The sequence below is a fragment of the Ahaetulla prasina genome, chromosome 2 (assembly GCF_028640845.1).
Source record: "Ahaetulla prasina isolate Xishuangbanna chromosome 2, ASM2864084v1, whole genome shotgun sequence".
Taxonomy (NCBI): Eukaryota; Metazoa; Chordata; class Lepidosauria; order Squamata; family Colubridae; genus Ahaetulla; species Ahaetulla prasina.
Window position 1 is genome coordinate 131505677 of NC_080540.1, and position 7661 is coordinate 131513337.

Sequence of the window (7661 nt, forward strand, 5' to 3'; positions counted from 1 at the left end):
TCATACTAGCTAAGAAAGAATTTGGGTTCCTATTTGGAGAAAAAATTTCATACATGTTTCTTATTCATTGCAATAGCCAGCTCCATACATATCTTCTGGATTTAGCTTTACCATAACATTCTCTTGCAGGAGAGATCAACCGTCTTCTACCTGAGTTTATAAGCAATAGATGACGTGCAGAAACTCATAAATCAATTTTTCCCATCTGGAAATTTTTTCCTGCAGATGTGTTAGAGTAGACCATCTATAATTTCCAGAGAGCTGTTAGATATGCTGGGTGAGGATTAATGATTTCTTTGTGTTACGATATTTCAAGTACCATTTGTTCCTCAGGAACGTACAAAGGCAAAGATGAGGAGACTGTTAGATGCTATTCAGGACAGAAGAGGAGGAGAATTACTACAGTTGCACTTACAAACTTTATCTAAGTTTTATTAAAGATTTTTTTTTAAAAAGAGGAAGATAAAGCTAATACAAATTATATAAAGTATATAAAAGTCTTAAAAAAGAAATCAAAGAGAAAACTAAAAGTGTTTTCTTTCAGAAAGTTAAAGAAAAATAGAAAAGAAAGGAAAAAAAGGTACATAGAAACTAGCTTCCAATCTTCTTTATAGCAGTTATAAGTGCCACTATAAATTTACCTCTTATTCTATGGTGACTTGCTCCTTTCTATAATCTGCACTTACATTTATCATAGCACTCAGGACGTTATGCTTTATGGCAATTAGGATTTTATAAAGAAAACAAAACAACCTGCAGCTTTAGAATGACCAGATTGCACCTCAAGCATCCGATCATCACAATACAGTTGATTAAGGTTTTTAAGGATATTTTAAGAATCCAGACCCAGCTTCTAACCATCAGTGCAGAGGCGCATTCTTTGGCAAGGCAGCCAATACTCAGTGGCATAGAAAAATAGATTCCAGGTCCTTGCTGTGTAATCTGTTGCACCCCCCCTAAGACAAGGAGTTGGGAGGCATCAAGTAGTTTATGCTGTGAGGGATTCTTGGTGCTCTCGGAGCTTGCTTGTTTTCTTGCAGACATTTTATTACCCAAAGTAGGTAAAGTGATCAGTGCTAGCAAGGAGTGGGGTTTGCTCTCAGTTTATATTCTAGTGGCCTGTCAGTGTTAGTGGGGGTGATCTTAGAGCAGTGGTGTCAAACTCGCGGCCTGCGGATTGGATGCATCATGTGATGGTTCCCACCTGCCCGGTTTAGCGAAGGGGGAAAAAGTTCCAATACGTCATGTGACACCACCATGACGATGTGAGTTTGACACCCCTGTCTTAGAGGTTCTTTGGTTGGGCTGTTTACTGTCAGCTTCTTTGGCAGTTCCTTGATTGGGGTATTGTTTACTTCTTATTGTTGATCTGATGTTAATCTTGGAGTTAATCTATGCTCATCTGGGTGCTGATTGCTGGTGGGGAGGTGTTTTGGGTTTTTTTGTTCTATTTTGGCTTGTTGATTGTCTCTTTTGCATAATATGTAGATGTTGTTTATGTCTATGTGTCTATTGATGGCTAATTAGTCAGAGTGCCAGGATGCTGGAAGTTCCCTGGCATTTTTGGACTTGTCTTGGTCTAGGAGAGTCATAGTTTTCCAGATGGAATTATGGTTAAGTCTGTCCATATGTTGTGAAATTAAAGAGTTTTCATCATGTCCTCTGACTGCTAGTTGGTGTTCATGGATGTGTTCTGCAAGTCTTCTGCCTGTTTATCTTATATAGTGGATGTTACAGTCATTCCACTGTTTCTGTATGTTGTAGATTATTCCTGTTTTTTTTTTCTTTTGAGGATACTAGGTCTTTTGATTTACTTAGGATGTTTCAAATGGCTTTAGTTGGTTTGTGGGGCGCACTCATGCCATGTGGTTGTAGTAGCCTGTTGGTGGGTCCTGAGATGTTCTTGATGCATGGTAGTATTATTCTTTTTATGGCTTGTGTTGGTTGTGCTATATTGGATTGAGTGGCCAGGCCTTTACTGATAAAAGTTGTTGCTGTCCCTTCACTTCATCACTCTTCCATGGTGTTCCTTAAAATGATGTCCCTGCCACAATTCATAATTAAGCCTTTCAGCACCTCTTCATGGGAGGTTTACTTGTCAGACAACTCACAGATGGCAGGAAGCGGGCAGATGACCTTCCTAAAGTCAAACAGCAAGGCAAATATATATTAGAATTATACACACACACACACACACACACACGTCCCAGTGAAAATACAGGCATCAGGTACAAACTATGTTGATGGACACTGACAAAGTCCGTATTGTGTCACAATGAAACTATCCCATTTTATACTTGCTCCAGATATCAGACATGAGGGAAGCCGCCCCTCTTGGAAGAATGAAATATTTTGAGAAATATTTTTAAAAAGCCAGGATAAAATATTTCCCCTAAAAGAGAAAAAAAAATCTTAAGGGAGACAGAAACTCAGAGCTTCAGCTCCTTGCCCCCAGCAGTTATTTGGTGCCCAATAAGAAAGACTGGGCCATCCTATCTACAAGACAAAAGACCTTCAGCTCCAGGGTGATGGGTTAAGACATGACCTTCCAGGACATAATCGGATTAACCCACTAGCAGCAGAGCTCACTACATTGCACAATCACCTAAGGACATTGCATCAGCACACTTCAACCAAACCTGGCTCAGACAAACATGTCCCCACATAGCCCCATGGGAGTTTGACAACAGCCAATAGAATACATGTTCTGTACAGGAACAGGAAGTTCAAGTGTAAAGCCCAAGAGAAGCTATAAAAAACCCCCTCTCTCAATTTCACAGGGTCAGCTGCCCAGAACTATGTGCTTGGTGGTTCTGCTTCACCATTAAACCATCTTTCCAATCAGCCTCCATGTTTTCAGTGTCTTTCTCCCGGCTCGGAACTGAACCAGATGGATATCTCTTCCAACAGACATAAGTATGTGAATTATCTGATTTTTTTCTGATGATACAATACATATTTCATCATTTCTTGCTCCACCAATTCCATTCTGGAAGAGCAGGGCATAATGCAGCAACCAGGCCTGCCACAACCACTTTGCTCAATCTCTCTAACTTAATTAGGACTTGTTGAAAAAATATCCTTGGAAACATTTTCAGTGACATTTATTTGAAGCTCTAAAATTAATTATTACATTTTTATACTGCCCATCTGCCTTATAAGGTATTGAAGAAACAGATTCTCAAAGAGAACTTCTAAATGTTATTATATCTTTTGCTTAAAACATGACATATAAAATATAATAGTCTTCAGCAATATGATGCCCATCAGATGTATTAGATTACAGTTTTCTATCTGTGTCTCTGTTCACTGGAGGAAATGACAATATATTTGAAAAGGATCACCTTAGAGAAGGGTTGGGTTTGGGGTTTTTGAAAGGCTTCTCCAAAGACTAGTGGGAACCATGGCTCCTTAAAGATTAAGAGGAAGCCCTTAAAGGTAGCAATCAACTCAGATTGGAATGCAAAATGGGGCCTGTTCCTCCAAGGAGCCTTGATTCACAGCTTTACAGTCACTTAAGGAAAATCAATAGCCTACCATTTGACATATCCTCATTTGCATACCCTGCAGAATTCTTTACCAAGTGTTTCTTAAGTTGAAAAGGAAAGTGGTGGGAACCGGAGGGAAGGTTTACTGATTTTTTTTTTTTTTGGTCTGTATTTTCTATATAGAAGCACTAGTTGTGTGGACACCACAGAGACCAAAAGAAGAGAATCTATTACTTCTTGAGCAGTGAAGGGGAACCTGGGTTTATTCAATTTCTGATGGGAGAGAAGTCTTGCTTTTTTCCTATTAGCCAAATTATCCAGAACAAAAGACAAATATGTCAGCGTATTTAATGGTGTGACAAAAAGGGAGTAAGAAGACTCCTGATATGTTGACAGTGCGTTAAATTAAAACAAAGCAGAGCTCAAAGAAATGAAGAAATTTCACTTAGATTTGAACTGGGCAGACACACCATGATGTTGGAAAGCTTTCCCCCCATATTTCAAGCAGCTGTAACAGTTAAATACAGTCCATCTCCTACTTGAATTTGACCTTGAGATACATGTGATTCTTTTCTTTTTTAATAAACATTTTAGTAAAGTTAGTAAACATTTTACTACATTTAGTAAACATTTTACTAAAGTTTTAGTAAAGAAACCAGGGGTGAAATCTACTTACTTTCCCTACTGGTTTGGAAGTCCACATGCGTGCATCATGTGTGATTTTGGACCCTTTGCGCATGCACAAAGCCTTCTGGGTAAAAAACAGGTTACTTCCTGGTTAAAACCTGGAAGTAATGACGTCCGGGCGGGTGGGTGGAGCTCGCGCTGCCGCTGCTACCGGTTCTCCAAACCACCCACCGCTGCCACTACCCGTTCACCCGATAGCATTTCACCCCTGAAAGAAACACATCAAAAGTAACACAAACTAGGAAAGTGGAGAAGCAATAAAGAAAGAAAAGAAAAGAAAAGCAAAAGTGTAGAAAGAATTGAAAAACTGATTTTCTTTGCATTGAATATAAGTACATTTATAAAATTCTTTCTATAATTATATAAAAAATCCACAGGCCCTCACTTTTTTTTCTCTTGTCCACCAAAACCACAAACCATTTGTGCATTTTTTTTCCCTGTTTCATGCAAAAAGTCTATAAGGGGTTTTAAATCAACCATAAACGTAGATACTGTTATTTTTTTCTCTAAGCAAAGAGAATTTAGCTATCTCTGCAAGTTTCATCACCTTCACCCAGTCATTCCACCATTGCGTATTGTGTCAAACCTTTCCACTATTGAGCATACAGTAGTTTCACTACAGTTATCATATGTAAATACAAAGTTCTTTGACTTTTTTCTGGTTTCTAGTCCCCAAAGAAAAAGTCTCTGGTTTCTAAAGTTGTACTTTAACCTTCAAAAATTTCTGAATTTGTATTTGTATCCAAAAGGGTTTGTTGTTGTTTTTACATGTCCACCAAACATGACAAAATATTTCTATACAGTATGTTGTTCACATTTCCAGCAAAGAATCTGAAGTACCGTTGTACATTTTAAACAATTCCTCTGCTGATACTTCTTCAATTATTTACATATTTATTCAATTGGAATAGCTGCCCTTCTCAAACAAGTTCCCAGCCCAACTCTGCAATATGTGGGAGGGCGGGGGGGCGGGGGCGGGAGAGAAACCCTTTGGAAATGCTTCACTACATATATATCTTTCCATCTAAATGTCTTTCTGTCATGGTGATCTGATCATTGATTCCCCACCCCACCTCGTTTTTGGTGAATGTAATAAGCTAGATATAGATTAAACGAAGTACGTGACTTTCAGGATAAGAAATACTATGGAAGACCCAGAAAAGGAGGTGAGAAGGTAAATGGAAGAATGAAGAACATCAGATGAAAATTAAAAAGGTTGTAAGGTAAAAATGGAATAAGATGAAGACAGTGTTAAAAATTAAAACATATAAGGGAAATTCTGAGAAATATACTTAATAAATGGGAAAATCAGGGTTGTCTGGACACCATAGTCAAAAATATTGAAATGAAAATGAATACAGCAATAGAGAGAGATAAAAAGGAGGAGAGAGATGGAAGAAAGGGAGAAGGAGGGAGAGAGAAAGAAGAAAGGGAAGAGGAGAGGAAGAAAGGGAGGGGAAATAAGAGTAGCAGAGAAGGTTAGAGAGGGAGGAAGAATGGAGGAGCGGGAGAAAGGAAGGGGAAGTAGAGAAGGAGTAGGGGAGGAAAGAAGAAAGTAGGAAGGATAAAAGAAGGGAGGGAGAGGAATGAGAAGGAGAAGAAAGATTGCTGTAAAATGGAAAAGATGAAATGGAAGAAAGACAACCCCGAATATGTTTGAATATATCAGGATAAAAAGTGAAATAGCTAAAAAATAATAAAAGAGAATAAATATTAGTAAAAATGGAGAAATTAGAACTGGAGGGCGAAGGAAGATGTGATTTATATAAATGAGCATGGAAATATTAAGACACGATCAAAATATGGAAAAAGAATACTTTGGCAGAAATTGTAATAAAGTAAAATGTATTTGGATATGTTAAACTGTATAAGATATGATATGGCCAATACTCTGTTCATAAACTATGTATGTGTGTAGGCCGGGGGGGGGGGAGGAATTAAAAAAATCAATAAAAACTTGTTTTTTTAAAAAAAGAAATTTAAAAAGCATAGCATCATCTGGTTTACTAGGTCTCTCTCTAAATTGGACTCCCAGAATTGTACCCCTGATTCTATAATCTGTTTAAGAAAGAGTTGGCAGCAAAAACTCACTCTTATAATGGAAGCTGGCACTCTTAAGAGACTCCAAAAAGGCAAGAAAGCATGTAGGTTCGCTGGCAGAGGATCTTAGGTAGCAAAAGGAAGGTGTCTTCATACAGCAATGCCTTTGCTCAGCAAATCTGGGAAGTGATAGGGACTAAAATGATATTAAGGTGACCCAAGAGTGAGACTTAAGTACCATGGTGTGTAAACATCCCCTCCTCCACTTCTCTATTTGCATTGCTGATTTCTGGATCTTGGCAAAACAACGGCAGATTTAGCAGAAAGACACTTGCATCCGGATGTCTGGCCTGGCAGGCCAAGGAGGTAAGCAAATATCAGCTTTGGCAATCTCTGTCCCTGCCAGCAGGAAAGCCATTAACCAATCAAGCCCTTGAACTCTTACTATGTATATCCTCAAGGATATGGCCAATTTATGCTTCTCTTCATCAATCACTCTTTTCATGATTTTAGCTTTATACGAGGCTGTATCTAGGCATCACTGCAACACAGAATTATCTTTTTCTCTCAGTTTCCGGTGATGTGCCTTGGGTTTGATCTCTCGCTTCTCATTAGAAATAAATTCTCTTTCATCCGTTGTTTAAGAGCTACAAGAAGAAAAGTATTAGAAATCAATTAGCTGGTCAAGTTACTAATCAATCTCATTTAGAAGAACCAGCTGCAGCTGGAACCTCTTCAGTAAAAGACACTTCCTGAGTGAAGTTTAGCAGCTTGGCCATGCAGGGGACTGTAAGAACAGGAGAGGTCGCTTTGAGATGATGAATGCATCAACAAGTGTGTACAACCCAGGACGTGGAGAGATGACTGACAACTGCCTGTAGATACTATTGCACTAGATCTACGGTATTTATGACCCATATTTGGAGTTACAACAGTTGGATCCCTCCCAGAGTGACTCTGGGCAAACTCTGGGGGCTTGGTAACTGGGTTGCAAAGAACATAGAATAACCGAGTTGGAAGGGACCTCAGAGGTCTTCTAGTCCAACCCTCTGCTCGAGCAGGAGACCCTATACCACTTCAGACAAATGTCCAATCTCTTTTTGAAAGACTCCAGTGATGGAGCACCCACAATTTCTGAAGGCAAGCCCTTACACTGGTTGATTGCTCTCACTATTAGGAAATTTTTCCTTATAACCGTTTGCAGCACTCCATGGTCATTGCATTTTAGGATGGTTTTGCCAAAAATCGGCAGTTCTGGGTTTTGGCAAAACTGTGCCCGTAGTGAACCGCTAGTTCACTTAATGACTGCAGAATTTGCTTAATGACTCTGGTGGCCACTTTATGATTACCATGTTTGCTTAATGATCACTGCAAAAAGTTTTTGAAATCATTAAAAAGTCACATGACTGACCTATTTTACAACCATCATAACTTATAACTGTGATG

General features: G+C 38.8%; 1 long non-coding RNA gene across 1 annotated transcript; it reads right to left on the minus strand.

Annotated features, from left to right (window-relative positions):
* Window positions 1-661: 661 nt before the first annotated feature.
* On the minus strand, window positions 662-6557 carry LOC131192054 (uncharacterized). Its single transcript, XR_009153634.1, has 3 exons — window positions 6267-6557; window positions 4165-4383; window positions 662-2140 (listed from the first exon to the last, which is right to left on the minus strand). It is a non-coding gene; the product is annotated as an uncharacterized LOC131192054 (long non-coding RNA).
* Between the last annotated feature and the right edge of the window lie 1104 nt (window positions 6558-7661).